This window comes from Callithrix jacchus, chromosome 9, assembly GCF_049354715.1.
Source record: "Callithrix jacchus isolate 240 chromosome 9, calJac240_pri, whole genome shotgun sequence".
Classification (NCBI taxonomy): domain Eukaryota; kingdom Metazoa; phylum Chordata; class Mammalia; order Primates; family Cebidae; genus Callithrix; species Callithrix jacchus.
In genome coordinates, this window is record NC_133510.1 from 3,599,958 (window position 1) to 3,619,182 (window position 19,225).

Below are 19,225 nucleotides of genomic sequence, written 5' to 3' on the forward strand. Positions count from 1 at the left end.
TTGGGAGGCCAAGGCAGGGAGATAACCTGAGATTAGGAGCTCAAGATCAGCCTAGTCAACATGGTGAAACCCTGTCTCTACTAAAAACACAAAAGTTAGCTGGGTGTGGTGGCACACGCCGGTAAGCCCAGCTACTCAGGAGGTTGAGACAGGGGAATCATTTGAACCCAGGATGTGGAGGTTGCAGTGAGCAGAGATTGTGTCACTGCACTCCAGCCTGGGTGACAGAGTGTGTCCATCTTGGGGAAAAAAAAGTTGTCTTACAAATAACAATAGTTAATATGTATATGGTACTTGTAAGTCAGACAGCATTATAAGTGTTTTACATTTATTAACTAGTCTAAAAATAGCCATATGTTATTATTAGCCCAGTTTTAAAGAGGAAGAAACTGAATCTCAGAGAGATTAATTAACTGTCCAAGGTCACACAGCTGGTAAATGGCAAAGCCAAGATTTGAATGTGGAAAACCCGTCCTCAAGAATCAGTCTGCATACTTAATGGTCGCAGTATGTTGTATTATAATGCATCTCAAAAATGCACAGACTTTCAAACTCCAATTCCTCTTCCGGGAATTTATTCAAAGGACATGATAAAAGGTATGTATAAAACTATTATCTACAAGGTGTTTATTATAGGATTAATAATAATAAGTGTTCAAATGACCTAAATATTCCATTATAAAAGATTATGACATATTCAGGTGGTAAAGTGCTATTATGCCATTTTTAAATGTTAATTTTACTAAAACAGAAAACGATCATGCATTGGATAACCTTGTGCTGGCTTTTCACAATTTGCACTCCTCCACAACTCTTTGCCCTTCTCTGTGTTCTCAGAGGCTAACCCTGTCACCTGGGCTCCCATCGAGGCTGGCTTCCAGATAGGTTCTGCCAATAAGATGACCAAGAGGACCCTAAAACGAGAGGAGGGAAAGAGCATTGGAGGTCAGGTTCTATCTCTTTCCAGTCTTGCTCTGTGGCCATGGCAGTGGTTGCATTCCTTCCAGTCTACAGTTCCAGTGTGAAACTCCCCCTCCAGGATTCCAGCTTTCACTGGGCTTCAGTGACATTATTTTTTGCCAGACCCACTCAGGCTAGGGTGGTGATGGCTGCCGTGTCAGTTTCCTCAGAGTCCACCCCCTGCCCGCTGCCTTCTGCAGCCTTACCCACACCTCAGCAAATCATCCCTTCATTGAGGTCTCACTTGAACCATCTGATTGGAATTTGTTGCTGACAGAGACCCTAACTGTGAGAGGTGGGGAGTAGGAGTAGGATGAGACATATATTTGAGCTTTTGAAAAGGTATAAAATATATTAGAAAACGCTGCCAGTGTTTACCTCTGGTGTGAGCTTATGAGTTATTTATTTTCATCTTTGTTGTAGGCTTTGGGGAAGAAAAGGATTTTATTCAAATCCTGATTTAAAAACTTCATGTTGAACACACTGGACAGATGTCATGTAGTCACTTATAAAACAAATATAATAATGTCTACGTCTTTGAGTCTTTATGGATATTGACTTAGTCCATGGAAAGCCCTTACTGTACAGCAGGTGCTCACAAGGTGGGTTTTTTACAGCTTCCTAATACATGATTATCTGAATGATGAAATTGCTTGACAGATGATAAAAGTGCATATCTAAAAATGTTGAAATTACTAAAAGCTGTGTAAATATGTTTGGAAACTATACGATGAGAGAAAAAAACTTCCATACAATTAATAATAATTTGAAATACTGTGGTTAGTGTTTTGAAATGCTCATATATTACCCATTCTCATATAGAATGCGGGTATACAATGAAAGGAACAGAAAGCCATAAGCCATTCTTTGTTTGCACAGTTAGCTGAGGAAGATCCATGGAGAAGTAAATAGAATTTTCTTCCAAACAGCATTTCCCAGGAATGAATGTGCTCTTGATGGGTATTAGTACGATTGTCACAATGAGAGCAAAAACCACATTCCAATGTATTCAGAAGAGACATAGTCCCTCTTTTGATAATAAATGAAATTTTAGGGCCGGGCACGGTGGCTCACGCCTGTAATCCCAGCACTTTGGGAGGCCGAGGCGGGTGGATCACGAGGTCAAGAGATCGAGACCATCCTGGTCAACATGGTGAAACCCCGTCTCTACTAAAAATACAAAAAAACTTAGCTGGGCATGGTGGCGCGTGCCTGTAATCCCAGCTACTCGGGAGGCTGAGGCAGGAGAATTGCCTGAACCCAGGAGGCGGAGGTTGCAGTGAGCCGAGATCGCACCATTGCACTCCAGCCTGGGTAACAAGAGCAAAGCTCCATCTCAAAAATAAATAAATAAATAAATAATAAAATAAAATAAATGAAATTTTAATTTCTCTGTGGAACTATTCACAGCCAGACGTGCAAGTGCTCATCTTCTTGGTCCTGTAGCCTGTGTACGAGTCACAGCATTCTTTCTACTTGCCCCACACACCCCCGCCCTAATCTCTGCTGGGTGACATCATTTAACCCAAGAAGACCAAGGGTATGAATGGTAACTTTTCCCTTTGCTTTCACCAACAGTGAGTGACTGGATAACATAATCAAAAATTTCACAATGAAAACAAATAAAAGTAATGAGAAGTCCTCCAAGCTGAAGTTTTGAAAACAGCCAACACCACTGAAATGTCTGAAGCCATGCGAGTTCACAAGTTCAATCACTATGTGAAATGAAGGAAATGTGGCCAGACCCACTGTCGGTTTAAAGAGTATCACTGCAGCTTTGAAAAAATGATATATGTTCCCATTCAAACATACCAAAAGCTATTGAACTTAATTTCCTTTTTAAACATGTATTTCGCTGTCCTCAAATGCAAATGGGTGGGGAAATGCTTTAACCCACGGGGCATTTTTGGTTCACTTACAAATGTGTTTGCAAGCATTAGACTTTCCCCACAAATATGTATTTACGGGTAAGATCTCAAGTAGACTACCATTTCAAAGTTCTTACTTCTCTTTATTCATTCTCCTGTTCAAGAATCTAGCCATCTTCCCATCCCATCTGTCTCCTTCCTCATCATGTGACACTGTGCTGCCCTCGTAAAATCTTTGGTGATGATTATCTTGATCATCAAAACTGAGTCCAATTCATTATTTCTTTAGTTGAATCTTTTTATGTGAGTGCTTTGATTTTTACAGGCATTTTTAGCCTAACATTGTGCAACTGACTTGCTATACGGAATTGAATTTACTCTGCAGTATCAACCAAAATCAGCTCAGCAGCGGGACACCCGGCTTAGCACCCACGACCTTCACACTTCACTTAATTCACTGTCATGGGAAACTCTCATCCACAAAATAAAAGTCAGAAGCTGCTTCCAGGCTGACTCTAAATAGATCTACCAGGGAAAATCAGCTTCTACTCTTATATCTGGCAATTGGTAAAGACTCAATTCTCCAAAACACCCAGGGTAAAATGGGGAGTCTGTTTGCCCTGTTTTCCTGCTTTTTTGTTTGTTTAAAACTAATCGAAACAAGGTAGGCTAAAATGGAAAATTTCCACACATAATGAAATATATAGTATGAACTCCTATGCATATTTCAAGATACACAATGTCTATGTGCATTGTAACATCTTAATTATGAACTACTGTAGAAGATAACACAGTTCAGCCTCTAGCAGTTCAATGGCTTATAAGAAACTAAATGTCATTTGGAGGGAACAATTCTTCTCTAATTATCTCTTAATGTGCATTGGAGAATATCAGAATAAAGAAGTTACCGGAGAGAACATGCATATAATTTGATGAATTCTGATGGTTGCTGTCATGACCGACTGCTTTTCCTCCAGTCGTGTAAGCCGACTGACTCACAGCTAGTTTCTGTTACTTCTAAACTGCACGGTCCCAACAGAGGTACTCCCAGAGGCCAGGCACGTCAACCAACTATAGTACAAGGAACTCTAGTCCGAGAAACATATATTAAAGGCACAGTTGCTTGTGCTCAAGGAGAGTTTTCCTTTCTAAAAGTTCTAAGCTTTAAAATATAAATTTAGCCTCTTTAATTCCTAACGGAAAAGCAAATACTGAAACTCCAAGACACGGTGATAAAAGGATTACTTAGTCACTGTCATTCCTCCCTCTCTGTAATGCTGGGTTGCATTAAGCCAAGAAGAAATATTGACTATTTGGTTCCAATTCACTTCCCTTCTGTAATATTTGCCTAGACCATGCTCATGTTCTGTTACCATCACCTGTTCCCCTCAGCTATTGAATCAGATTTTAAACGACTTGGAAGAGTGTAATATCACAGACAGAAGGTGCTTACATATTTACTCAGTGAATGAATGAATGACCTGACTGCAAATTATTGAATGCAAGAAAATTAGGGTGAAACTATTTAATACTTCACAGGAAAATCCAAGTAACTCATTTCCTATATAAACATGGCTAGTCTGTCTGTCTTTTTCTTTTTTTTTTTTTTTTTTTTTTGAGACGGAGTTTCGCTCTTGTTACCCAGGCTGGAGTGCAATGGCGCAATCTCGGCTCACCACAACCTCCGCCTCCTGGGTTCAAGCAATTCTCCCGCCTCAGCCTCCCGAGTAGCTGCAATTACAGGCACGCGCCACCATGCCCAGCTAATTTTTTCTATGTTTAGGAGAGACGGGGTTTCACCATGTTGACCAGGATGGTCTCGATCTCTTGACCTCGTGATCCACCCGCCTCGGCCTCCCAAAGTGCTGGGATCACAGGCTTGAGCCACCGCGCCCGGCCCTACTCTGTCTTTCACAGTCAACGTTCAGTTATGAAAATACAGCTCACTCGCTCTCTCATCACTATGCTATGTATGCTTTCTTAGATCTAAGAAGGTCTAGGAGCATCCAGCACACTCCAGTTATTTTGTTCTCTACTTGGTATCCCTGAATTTGTGGTGCAGCTTTATCCCAAGGGCCAAGTTGAAAATATAAAGAAAAAAAAGACTCAAGGTTTTAGCTACTTTTCATAACCCTATTTTCACACACTCATGTATATTCACATTCCCCGGAAGCTGCCACCTACACGGGCTTCAGACTTACAGTGCTGCTAAGTGAGTAAGTGACTGCATGAGACAGAAAGTCTTATTTGAAAGCATTCATTGAGAAGGCTTTCTACTGTGTCATGTATTATTAACGTTCTGCCTCTAACTTCGGATTGCATGAAAAATCATCTAAAACCCCTATCTTTTATTTTTAACTTTTCTATCACAGCCAAATACAGAGAGAGCCAGTTGCTGCATATATAAGACAACCATAAAAAAACACAAACAAGCTTCAAAAAGCTGGTGGTGAATCTGTGCATATATTCAAGCCCTAATGATGTCTCTTGCCATTGTCCTTCCTATCAGGGGGCTGCACACACTGGGCTCCCACACCTGACTGCATTCTGTTTTACTCCCCCAAACTTGGACTTCATGACCTGGTCTCAAACGCCATTTATCTTAGCTCAAATTTAGATACAAATATCTCCAAGTTTCAAAGAGCAGCTCAGACCTGGTTTGAGCCAAAATTGGTCTAGCCTTAGTGAGTATTTTGCAGGGTCCAAAGGTGATATAGAAAGCTGGGGGCAGGAGGTGCATACTTGTTTGCATTTGCACAGAAAGTGCCTCAGGAAAATCTGTGTGAAAAAAAATGCCAATGGATTTTGCAAAGGGTTTGAAAACTATATCATTATCAACTTCCACTAGCAAATAACGTATCTAAAATGTTAGAGATTATTTTTCTTGTTTATGCTCGGTATGTATGTTTTGCCACATTAATCAACATTCCTCATTGACTCTGAAATGTACAACAGTCCTTAGAATCTCAGAACTGAGAAGCACTTCTGCTCCTTAAAGATCTGATAATAAAAATCTGCTGTATTTGTTCACATACTTATCCTGCTTTATCATAATTATGTAATTTAAATTTATAAATGATGCAATGTAAATATGAAAAAACATTGAAATATGAGTGTTTTAAAAACTATAATAAAGATGAGTTGATTTTTTAAATTATTAATAATTTCTACTGAGTTGAACATAGGTAAGACAACAGTAAGTTTCAGGAAAAAAAAGAAAGATCCTGAATTCCTATTACTCTAAAAATGTATTTAAGAGCTCACAGGCCGGGGGCGGCGGCTCACGCCTGTAATCCCAGCACTTTGGGAGGCCGAGGCGGGTGGATCACGAGGTCAAGAGATCGAGACCATCCTGGTCAACATGGTGAAACCCTGTCTCTACTAAAAATACAAAAAATTAGCTGGGCGTGGTGGCGCGTGCCTGTAATCCCAGCTACTCAGGAGGCTGAGGCAGGAGAACTGCCTGAACCCAGGAGGCAGAGGTTGCAGTGAGCCGAGGTCGCGCCATTGCACTCCAGCCTGGGTAACAAGAGCGAAACTCCGTCTCAAAAAAAAAAAAAAAAAAAAAAGAGCTCACTCCACTTTAAAAAAAAATAAAATTAGAAACTGCAGACTATGAATAATGACTTATTCAAAAAATCTGAACTCCAGTTAATAGATACATATTGATAGGAGAAGCTCGACAATATAAATATTGCGCAATGAACCAGTATGCACATGCACACTTGTGAACGTGTGTGTGTGACACAGTGAAGTGTTTGATGCATTCACTATCAGTTTTTCATATCTAGCTTGTTTTTCCGATGACCTAAGTTGGGCTTTGATAACAGGGCTCCATTTTATGTAAAAGACATTTCTAAATTATAAAACATCTATTGGCTTTAACAGCCATTCCTTTTTCACTCCTTTGCAATAAAGATTCCAGATCTAAGACAAGAGATCCTCTGAAATTCTAACCTGGACCAATCAAATTCAGGACAGTGTTTTCACCATTTCTTTAGGGAATGGAGACAACACTAAGTTAGGTTTCCACACTTATCAGAGCAACACTCTTTTCAGACTGATTTTCTTTTAGAAGCTCCGGTGACTACAACAAATCCCAGGTTTCATTCAACATCACAACAATGCCTATGTCTTTTTCTTACTCTCCCGGCCTTCTTGTTCCTCCATCATGCAGCCACAGTGCTAATAAGGCCAGTGAGAAGGCCTAAGCACCTATGTCTTTGGCTTCACTTTCCAATTCTCTTCTTCACATGGGGGGGTCAGAACAGGCTGAGTCTAAGCTACCCTAAAGACCTGGTCATCTTGCTTTTTGTGAAATCTTTATGCACTCTCTCTCACTGGCTAAGGCTACTCCAAGCTTAGGGAAAACCCAGGCCAGCAACCCAGACCAGCCCGGCTCTAGGTGTAAGGCCGGTTGCCTCGCTGGGAGCTCAGACACGCCTATCCCTCTCCCCACCTGAAAATTACATCATCAGAATACACCCATCATCTAGCTCTGCCTTGGAAATCCCCTCTGCACTGAGCACTAAGCTCTGCACCCAGCACCTAGCCCGCCTTGGAAATCCCCTCTGCACTCAGCACTAAGCTCTGCACCCAGCACCTAGCCCACCTTGGAAATCCCCTCTGCACTCAGCACTAAGCTCTGCACCCAGCACCTAGCCCGCCTTGGAAATCCCCTCTGCACTTAGCACTAAGCTCTGCACCCAGCACCTAGCCCGCCTTGGAAATCCCCTCTGCACTGAGCACTAAGCTCTGCACCTGGCACCTAGCCCACCTTGGAAATCTCCTCTGCACTGAGCACTAAGCTCTGCACCCGGCACCTAGCCCGCCTTGGAAATCCCCTCTGCACTTAGCACTAAGCTCTGCACCCAGCACCTAGCCCGCCTTGGAAATCCCCTCTGCACTGAGCACTAAGCTCTGCACCCGGCACCTAGCCCGCCTTGGAAATCCCCTCTGCACTCAGCACTAAGCTCTGCACCCAGCACCTAGCCCGCCTTGGAAATCCCCTCTGCACTTAGCACTAAGCTCTGCACCCAGCACCTAGCCCGCCTTGGAAATCCCCTCTGCACTTAGCACTAAGCTCTGCACCCAGCACCTAGCCCGCCTTGGAAATCCCCTCTGCACTCAGCACTAAGCCCTGCACCGGGCACCTAGCCTGCCTTGGAAATCCCCTCTGCACTTGGCACCTAGCCCGTTCACCAGAAATCCTGCCTACCTACCAATAGCAGCTTGCTCCATCCATGTCCTGTTTCTCCACAGCCAATCAAATGCCTTCACTTGCTATAAAACCCCAGGCCGGAGAGAAGTCGAGCGTGACTTCTCTGGCCTCTTTCCCAGGACCACAGAACCTCGCCCGGAGGCCAAATAAATTGGCGTCTAATTGTTCTCATGCAGTCCTCAGTTTTCTCATTTTAAACTCGGCCATAAACCTCGCAAGACAATAACCCTTACACTAGGCATATGGTCGAATGCTTTTACTCACTCTTTGTTTCCTATGGTAGTTGTAGGTGTGTTTTCTTTTCCAGTAAGATGGTAAGTTTTTGTTTCTGTTTTTGTTAGAGACAGTCTTACTGTCACCCAGGCTAAGCACGTACTTCAAACTTCATATCCCGGGCTCAAGTGATCCTTCCACCTCAGCCTCCCGAGTAGGTGGGATTATAGGCATGTACTACCACACCTGGCTAATTTTTGTATTTTTAGTAGAAACGGATTTTCACAATGTTGGCCAGGCTGGTTTGAATTTGTAACCTCAAATTATCTGCCTGCATTGGCCTCCAAAGTGCTGAGATTACAGGCGGAAACCACTACACCTGGCCCAAGATGATAAGTTTCAAAATTTGTCATCATAAGAGTAAAGGAAAATAGGCAAAGGTCCATTGTCTGGCTTTGTAAGAGTGTTCTAAAGGCTCACCTGGTATAGAAAGCAGAAACCTCCAGTCTTCCTTAATAGAGTCCTACAATGAAGATTAGGTCCAACATTAAGCCGATAATAAAGCTATTTTACCTTGCTCTTTTGAGGCACGAATTTGCCTCACAGAATTCATATAAAAGTGTAAGCTCAAGAAAAGGAAGGACCTGCATGCTACTGTGGCCAACCACAATCATAACATACTATTTTTAAAAACTATCTCAGTGACCATTACCAACAATACTTACATACATCATATCTTATGACTTTTAGTTAAGTTAGCATTCCCCTGCCAGGGGTTTCTAAACCTATCATTGATAGATTATAAAAAGCATACTTGATCACTGATGAATGTGTTAGCATGCTAATATTCTAATCCCTTAACTTCTGAAAGTGTTCCCACCAGTATAAGAAAGTGAAAACACAAACTTCAGAAGAAAGTATTTTGTGGCTGCTGCAGGTGATCTGCAGGCAAGTGGGCCTGGAGTGAACCTCAGCAGTCCTACAACAGAGGGGCCAGACTGTTAGAAGGAAAACTAAGAAACAGAAATAACTTCATCATCAACAATTCCAGATGTCCAATCAGAGGCCCAATCTGAAAATCAGCTACTACACAGATGACAGATGGATAAATCCACAAAGATGGGATGAAATCAGCGCAAAAAGGAGGAAAACACCCGAAACCAGAACACCTCTCCTCCTACAAGAAATCACAACTCCTCACCAGCAAGGGAACAAAGCTGGATGGAGAATGAGTGTGATGAAATGACAGAATCAGACTTCAGAAGGTGGGTAATGAGAAAATTCCATGGGCTAAAAGAACATGTTCTAAATCAATGCAAAGAAACTAAGAACCTTGAAAAAAGATTTGATGAAATGATAACAAGAATGGACAACTTAGAGAGGAATATGAGTGAATTGATGGAGCTGAAAAACACAACACAAGAACTTCACGAAGCATGCACAAGTTTCAACAGCCAAATTGACCAAGCAGAAGAAAGAATATCAGAGGTCGAAGATCAACTCAATGAAATGAAATAAGCAGCCAAGCTTAGAGAAGAAAGCGCAAAAAGGAATGTACAAAGTCTCCAAGAAATGTGGGACTATGTGAAGAGACCTAATCTACATTTGATAGGTGTACAAGAATGTGACGAAGAGAATGAATCCAAACTGGAAAACACTCTTCAGGATATTATCCAGGAAAACTTCCCCAACTTAGCAAGGCAGGCCAATATTCAAGTCCAGGAAATACAGAGAACACCACAAAGATATTCCGCAAGAAGAGCAACCCCAAGGCACATAATCTCAGATTCACCAGGGTTGAAACGAAGGAGAAAATGCTAAGGGCAGCTGGAGGGAAAGGTCGGGTTACCACAAAGGGAAACCCATCAGACTCACAGCAGATCTCTCAGCAGCAACCCTACAAGCCAGAAGACAGTGGGGGCCAATATTCAACATCCTTAAAGAAAAGAACTTTCAACCCAGAATTTCATATCCAGCCAAACTGAGCTTCAGAAGTGAAGGAAAAATAAAATCCTTTGCAAACAAGCAAGTACTCAGATATTTTGTCACCACCAGGCCTGCTTTACAAGAGCTCCTGAAAGAGGCACTACACATAGAAAGGAACAACCAGCACCAGCCACTCCAAAAACATACCAAATAGAGCATCAACAAAATGAAGAATCTGCATCAACTAATGGGCAAAACAGCCAGCTAGCATCAAAATGGCAGTATCAAACTCACACATAACAATATTAACCCTAAATGTAAATGGGCTAAATGCACCAATCAAAAGACACAGACTGGCAAATTGGATAAAAAGCCAAAACCCATCGGTGTGCTGTATCCAGGAAACCCATCTCACATGCAAGGATACACAAAGGCTCAAAATAAATGGATGGAAGAACATTTACCAAGCAAATGGAGAGCAAAAAAAAAAGCAGGAGTTGCAATTCTCATCTCTGATTAAATAGACTTTAAAGCAACAAAGATCAAAAGAGACAAAGCAGGTCATTACATAATGGTAAAAGGATCAATACAACAAGAAGAGCTAATGATCCTAAATATATACGGACCCAATACAGGAGCACCCAGATATATAAGGCAAGGTCTTAATGACTTACAAAGAGACTTAGACTCCCACACAATAATAGTGGGAGACTTTAACACTCCACTGTCAATATTAGACAGATCAACCAGACAGAAAATGAACAAGAATATCCAGGACTTGAACTCACAACTGAAACAAGCAAAGATGATAGACATTTACGGAACTCTCCACCCCAAATCCACAGAATATACATTCTTCTCAGCACCGCATCACACCTACCCTAAAATTGACCACATACTTGGAAGTAAATCACTTCTCAGCAAATGCAAAACAACTGAAATCATAACAAACAGCCTCTCAGACCATAGTGCAATCAAGATAGAACTCAGAATTCAGAAACTAACTCAGAACCACACAGCTTCATAGAAACTGAACAAGTGGCTCTTGAATGTTGACTGGATAAACAATGAAATGAAGGCAGAAATAAAGAAGTTCTTAAAAACCAATGAGAACAAAGACACAACATACCACAATCTCTGGGACACATTTAAAGCAGTCTCTAGAGGAAAATATATAGCAATACGTGCCTGCATGAGAAGAAAGGAGAGATCCAAAATTGACACCCTATCGTCAAAATTGAAAAAGCTAGAAAAGCAAGATCGAAAAAACTCAAAACCTAGCAGAAGACAAGAAATAGCTAAGATTAGAGTAGAACTGAAGGAGACAGAGACACAAAAAACCCTTCAAAAAATCAGTAAATCCAGGAGCTGGTTTTATGAAAAGATGAATAAAATAGACAGACCACTAGCCAGATTAATAAAAAAGAAAAGAGAATAACCAAATAGATGCAATAAAAAACGATACAGGGGAAATCACCACAGATCCCACAGAAATTCAAACCATCATCAGAGAATATTACAAACGACTCTATGCACATAAACTAGTAAACCTGGAAGAAATGGATAAATTCCTGGACACTTGCATCCTCCCAAGCCTAAACCAGGAAGTCGAAACCATGAATAGACCAATAACAAGACCTGAAGTTGAGGCAGCAATTAAGAACCTACCACACAAAAAAAGCCCAGGTCCAGATGGGTTCACAGCCAAATTCTGCCAGACACACAAAGAGGAACTGTTACCATTCCTTCTGAAACTATTGCAAATAATCCAAACAGAGGGAATCCTTCCCAAATCATTTTATGAGACCAACATCATCCTGATACCAAAACCTGACAGAGACCCAACAACAAAAGAAAACTTCAGGCCAATATCCATGATGAACATAGATGCAAAAATCTCCAATAAAATACTGGCAATCTGAGTGCAACAGCACATCAAAAAGCTTATCCATCATGATCAAGTAGGATTCATCCTGGCGATGCAAGGCTGGTTCAACACAAGCAAGTCTATAAACGTAATTCACCTCATAAACAGAACCAAAAACGAAAACCACATGATTATCTCAATCAACACAGAGAAGGCCTTTGACAAAATTCAACAGCCCTTTATGCTAAACACCCTCAATAAACTCGGTATTGACGGAACGTATCTCAAAATAATAAAAGCTATTTACGACAAACCAACAGCCAATATCATACTGAATGGGCAAAAACTGGAAGCATTCCCTTTGAAATCCGGCACTAGACAAGGATGCCCTCTCTCACCACTCCTATTCAATATAGTACTGGAAGTTCTAGCCAGAGCAATCAGGCAAGAAAAAGAAATAAAGGGTATTCAAATAGGAAACGAGGAAGCCAAATTGTCTCTATTTGCAGATGACATAATAGTATATCTAGAAGACCCCATCGTCTCAGCCCAAAAACTCCTGAAACTGGTAAGCAACTTCAGCAAAGTCTCAGGATACAAAATCAATTTGCAAAAAATCACAAGCATTCCTATACACCAATAACAGACTTAGAGCCAAATCAAGAATGAACTGCCATTCACAATTGCTACAAAGAGAATAGAATACCTAGGAATACAACTAACAAGGAACGTAAAGGACCTCTTCAAGGAGAACTACACACCACTGCTCGAGATAAGAGAGGACACAAACACATGGAGAAACATTCCATGTTCATGGTTAGGAAGAATCAATATCGTGAAAATGGCCAGACTGCCCAAATTTACAGATTCAATGCTATCCCCATCAAGCTACCAATGACCTTCTTCACAGAACTGGAAAAACCACCTTAAACTTCATATGGAACCAAAAGAGAGCACACATAGCCAAGTCAATTCTAAGTAAAAAGAACACACCAGGAAGCATCACACTACCAGACTTCAAACTATACTACAAGGCTACAGTAATCAAAACAGCATGGTACTGGTACCAAAACAGAGATATAGACCAATGGAACAGAACAGAGGCATAGGACGCAACATAACATATCTATAACCATACGATCTTTGATAAACCTGACAAAAACAAGCAATGGGGAAAGGATTCCCTGTTTAATAAATGGTGTTGGGAAAACTGGCTAGCTATATGCAGAAAGCAGAAACTGGACCCCTTCCTGACACCTTACACTAAAATTAGCTCCAGATGGATTAAAGACTTAAACATAAGACCTAACACCATAAAAACCCTAGAAGGAAATCTAGGCAAAACTACTCAGGACATAGGAGTAGGCAAGGACTTCATGAACAAAACACCAAAAGCATTGGCAACAAAAGCCAAAATAGACAAATGGGACCTAATCAAACTCCACAGCTTCTGCACAGCAAAAGAAACAGTCATTAGAGTGAATTAGCAACCAATAGAATGGGAAAAAATTTTGCAGTTTACCCATCTGACAAAGGGCTGATATCCAGAATTCACAAAGAATTGAAACAGGTTTACAAGAAAAAAAAAATCCCATTCAAAAGTGGGCAAAGGATATGAACAGACACTTTACAAAAGAAGACATACATGAGGCCAACAATCATATGAAAAAATGCTCATCATCACTGGTCATTAGAGAAATGCAAATCAAAACGACATTGAGATACCATCTCACGCCAGTTAGAATGGCGATCATTAAAAAATCTGGAGACAACAGATGCTGGAGAGGATGTGGAGAAATAGGAACACTTTTACACTGCTGGTGGGAGTGTCTATTAGTTCAACCATTGCGGGAGACAGTGTGGTGATTCCTCAAGGACCTAGAAATAGAAATTCCATTTGACCCAGCAATCCCATTACTGGGTATATATCCAAAGGACTATAAATCGTTCTACTATAAGGACACATGCACACGAATGTTCATTGCAGCACTGTTTACAATAGCAAAGACCTGGAACCAACCCAAATGCCCATTGATGATAGACTGGACAGGGAAAATGTGGCACATATACACCATGAAATATTATGCAGCAATCAAAAACGATGAGTTCATGTCTTTCATAGGGACATTGGTGAACCTGGAGAACATCATTCTCAGCAAACTGACACAAGCACAGAAAATGAAATACTGCATGTTCTCACTCATAGGCGGGTGATGAACAGTGAGAACACATGGACACAGGGAGGGGAGCACTACACACTGGGGTCTGTTGGGGGGAATAGGGGAGGGACAGCAGGGGGTGAGGAGTTGGGGAGGGATAGCAATGGGAGAAATGCCAGATAGAGGTGAAGGGGAGGAAGGCAGCAAATCACACTGCCACATGTGTACCTATGCAACTATCTTGCATGTTCTGCACATGTACCCCAAAACCTAAAATGAAATAAAAAAATTAAAATTAAAATTAAAAAAAAGAAAGTATTTTGTGTATTTCTTAATGCAACCGTATTTTTATTCACTTTCTATGGTAACAGCTACATAAGTGTAAAGCTGGCAAACACTGAACAGTACTGCAGGGCCATTTCATAACTGCTAGCACTTTGAAAAAATTTTATAAAAGTCACCATTTCAAATATAGACTATAACAATTTCTCAAATTGCCTATGTAATATTTTGAGGAGTTCCAACGTGCCAATAGTTTTCTAAGTGCCTTATCTATATGTATCACTTTAATCTAGAGCAAACAAATGGCCATTTTAAATATGAATCAAAGAAGGCAAAAGCGTTTCAGCAAGTTGCCCAAGATCTCCAGCAGTAAGAGGCAGAGGTGAGAATCAAACCAGGTACTCGGGGTCCCAGAGACTCTGCTCCTAGCACTATAATAATCTACAGCACAAAGTTAATCAAAACAATGTTTTGTTTCCCCAAGTGTACGTGCTAGGCAAGGAATTAAGTATGCCGTCAATAAAATCACAATGTAATTGTGGAAAAGTATAAGTCATAAATGATTGAAAGTTAGGTTCAACTTAAGTGAAATGGCCTTGAGAAGAAATTTGTTTGTCTGATTATTGTTTACTCTCAGTCTGTTTTATAAAGCGTTTGTAAAAATTTAGAAGAACCTATATAGAACACAAATACTTACATAATAAGAGTTAGAGAAAGTACCAATCAGAATAAAAGCTCAATAATAGTTAAGAACACAAATAATAGGCTTAATGCACTTATTATTAAACTTTATTAAAGGGAAATTCCTGGTGGGCCATAAAGAAAAATGATCATTTACAATGCTCCCATCACACAGAAAAAGAAAACATAACCACCTCCTACATCTTAAAAAAAATGGCATTTGGGATGGTTTCGGTTCAACTTCAGAGAATCACAGAATCCTTCATGAAAAAAGTAGAGCTTGCTGTGATTTCAGCAACAAAAGAAGTATGGGCGTGGTCGTTCCTGGCAGGGAGAAAGTGAGGAAGGAAGCCCAGTAGGAAACACTTTGGTGCATTTGAGAAACGGTAGATAGACTGTCATGGTTGAAGTAGTGTTTCCTAAATAATCTTCTTTGAAACGCTCATCCGATAAAGAAGAAAAAGTTTTGATTATAAAAATAAGTTGAAGAAACGGTAGGTTAAGAAAACCAGTAACTGGAGGTTTCTTTCTTTTTTGTGGCTGTGATAAAACAGCTTGCACCAAACTAATCTACTTCAAAAACAGAATAAAAACAATACAAATATAGATATATAAAGCTCCTTGAAAGCATTGGAAAGCAGCCAAAGCAACCAAGATCTAAAGAGCCAAACTCCTAAAGGGAAGGGAGTAAATAGAGGGGAGCCCTTCCCTGACCTACTGCTTGGTTCCTTTGGGAAATTTGCCACTCTGTAGTTTAAAAGACAGAATCAAAGCAGAGAGAAGTGTCTTAACGCTTGTCACTGTGTCACTAAGTGAAAGAAACAAAGATGGGAGTTCAGAGACACCAACACAGCCAGGACTTGAGGGGCCAAGATACTGAAGAAAAGAGAACCATGCAGTAGTGACCTCAAAGTTCTATGTGCAACTTCTACTTCAAATTGTTTGCTGACTCTTTTTCTTATTTTTATTTTGTTTTAGAGTCTAGTTCTCACTATGTTGCCTAGTCTGGCCTTAAACTCCTGGGCTCAACAAGGAGGAACAAGGGTTCCTCCTGCCTCAGCCTCCTGAGAGCTGGGACTACAGGAGTGCCCCACTCCATGTGGCTCTGTGCTGACTCTAATGGTACAGTGCAAGTTGCTCAAGAAACAACCAGAAAGAAACTGCTGAAATGTTAAAAAGCAGAGATTGCGGCATCTGGGGAAACGTTAATTTGGGTTGTGGGGTCTGTCTATAAGGAAGGGCACTGATAAAAAACCCCAGGCGTTTTCCCGATACCTCTGAAGGACTAAACTCTTGGATAAAGGTGAAACTGAAATTGGGACTCAATCAGATCAAGGTGATTTTTCTGAGCCTCAACTGCCTTCTAGAGGAAAATTAAAATCTCTCTGAAAGGATAAAGCATAAGCCAGAGCTTCTAGACCTATTTATACAAATGTCCAGCATTCATTTACCAATTACCAAGAAGCCAGAAAACAGAATCTTGAGACCAAAAACTGTGGTGAGTGGGTGGACAATATAAAGTTGACCCAGATAGTGAAATTATGAAGAAAAATACTTAAAATACCAATAATATGCTTAAGAAAACAGAGACAAAGATAGATAATTTGACCAAAGAACTAGAGTTAAGACAGATATGAAAGAACTTGAAAGAAAGAGCTAGAGTTAAAGATAAATTTTAATTCTAGAAATAAAAAATAACCCAAACTAAGAATGGGACAGATGAATGTAACAGCAAATTACACAAGGCAGAGAAAAAGAAGAGTGAACACAGGTGAGCAGAAAATATCGAGTAAAATATAGAGAAAAGAGGATGAAAAAATACAGAAAATAGCACAAGAAACATATGAAAACAAGTGAAAAAACCTAAAATCTATGCAATTAGAGTCTCATAAAAAGAATGAGAGACTCGTCATTCTTTTTCTAGATAAAGCAGTATCTAAAGAGGTTCCAAATAACAATTTTGTAAAACTTAAAAATCTTCAGACTATGAATTCAAAAGTATTATAAGATTCAAGCAGTTCAAATATAAAGAAAAGCATACCTAGGCATATCCAACAAAGAAAACTCTTAAAAGTAGCCCAAGGGAAAAGGCACACTACTTTTAAAGAAATATGTATAGCACCCCCTGATGAATAAATTTTCAGTAAAAATGATGAAGGTCAGAAAGCAACATAACATTGTAAGGCTCTAAAGGAAAATCATCATCAAGCTATTACTCTATGCCCAGGGGAAAAAAGTCATTAAAACACATGGCAATTATACCAGGAAGGAAGAAAAGTGATGGTAAATGAAATAATATCTGCCATGATTTCAGGATTATTTTGGAAATGAAAAATATACTAAAGGTCTCTAAAACATTAAGGACATGTATATAGGGGTTGAAGTATACTTTTAAGTAATGCATGGGTCAACAAAAAAGCAATTCATATAAATAATACTTTCAACTAAATGGTAATAAGACATATCAGAATTCTTGGGATACAGCTAAATCAGTTACTATAAAAAATGTACAGCCTTGTAAGACTGTTTAATTAAAAAAAAGCACAAGTTATTACTATGAGGCATGAGAAAAGGAGACATCACTACAGAATCAACATATAATGTAAAGAAATGTACATTTACATGTTCTGTGGTGTCTATTACAAGTTAGTTCAAATCTGGAATTCTATATTGAAAGTGCAGCCTGACACGTTTTATAAAGAAGTACTTAGGGGGGAAAATGTTCGAAAAAGTGCCCTTGAGGACTCATCTTATGATCACACTTGCATAGGAATGCTCAGTTTTTATTTATGTGAATTTTTATTTGGGATGGCTTAAACCTACATTTGCAGAGCAAGAATTGTGTTTTTACTTAGAACATGCATGTATTTGAACGATGGCAATTTGGAATGTGAAAAGCTTCCCTATGGCCACTCCCCTTTATGCAATATTTACATTAATGTGTTTATGAGAGAGTTTCAAGCAAAGTCAAAAATAAAATCAAATAAAACGATCTGTAATGTTGAAATAATAATACTTTTGTGAAATTAGCAGCTTTGCATGTTTTATTATCTGCCACTAAACAAAGATAAAAGCAGTCATATTTTCACTCCAATGGCATTTAAAAAAAAAGAAAAAGGCAGGTGAATACATCATGAATTAAGCATGACCCCTGCTACTGAAGCTCATTTACATCTAAAGTTTCTACATGAGGTGTTTTTATGGGGTCTGTGGTGAACTGAAAAACAGCTCCCCAGATATATTCACATCCTACTTCCAGGCACCTGAAAATGTCATTTCATATGGTGAAATGGACCTGAAGATGTGATTAAGATGATCATCTTAAGATGAGATTATTCCGAACGACCTAGGTGGGTTAATGTGATCACAATGGTCCTCCTAAGAGGAAGACAGAAGTGAGAGTCAGAGAAGCTGGCGTGATGACAGAGCAGAAAGTGGACTGATGCACTTTGAAGAGGGCACAAACCAAGGAATATAAGCAGCCATTAGAAGAGAAAGAGGCAAGAAAATAGATCCTCCCTTCAGAGCATCCAGAAGGAACCAGTCCTGCTGACACCTTGAAGTTAGCGCAGTGAAACTACTTTTGAATTTCTGACCTCCAGAACTGTGTAAGAATCAGTTTGTGTTGTTGGAAGCCATTACATTTGTGGTGATTTTTCACAGCAGAAATGGAAAACTAATAGAGCATCCTAGTGAAATGGCTATCAAGCCTGGTGCACAGCAGCATTTCATCTAGGAAGTTTGTGAAAAATATAGATCCTTGGATCCTATTCCTAAAAATTCTGATTCTCTATGTATCTGTGATGAGCCACAGGGATCCAAAGTTTTTAAGAAGTTTCTCAGATGACTGCAAACCAGGGTACAAGTCAGAAGAAGGGTGTCTGGGAACGATTCACTGCCTGAATTAGTTGCCTTGGGCTGCTATAACAAATTAATACAAACTTGAGATCTCAAAATGACAGAAATGTATTCTCTTACAATTCAGAAGACCACAAGTCTGAACTCAGTTTCACAGAGTGGAAATCAAGGTGTCCACAGGGCCACGTCC

At 40.0% G+C, this 19,225-nt stretch overlaps 1 protein-coding gene across 20 annotated transcripts in view; it reads right to left on the reverse strand.

Annotated features, from left to right (window-relative positions):
- The window catches only part of LOC103795080 (uncharacterized), a 597,037-nt gene that overhangs the window by 282,036 nt on the left and 295,776 nt on the right, over positions 1–19,225 (reverse strand). For 2 of the 20 annotated variants that reach the window (XM_078338234.1, XM_078338225.1), the window contains one exon: positions 775–914. The exons of the other annotated variants lie outside the window; for them this stretch is intronic. The gene's annotated coding sequence lies outside the window, so the exon portion shown is untranslated. The remainder of the gene's footprint in view (positions 1–774; positions 915–19,225) is intronic. 20 annotated transcript variants of the gene reach the window in all.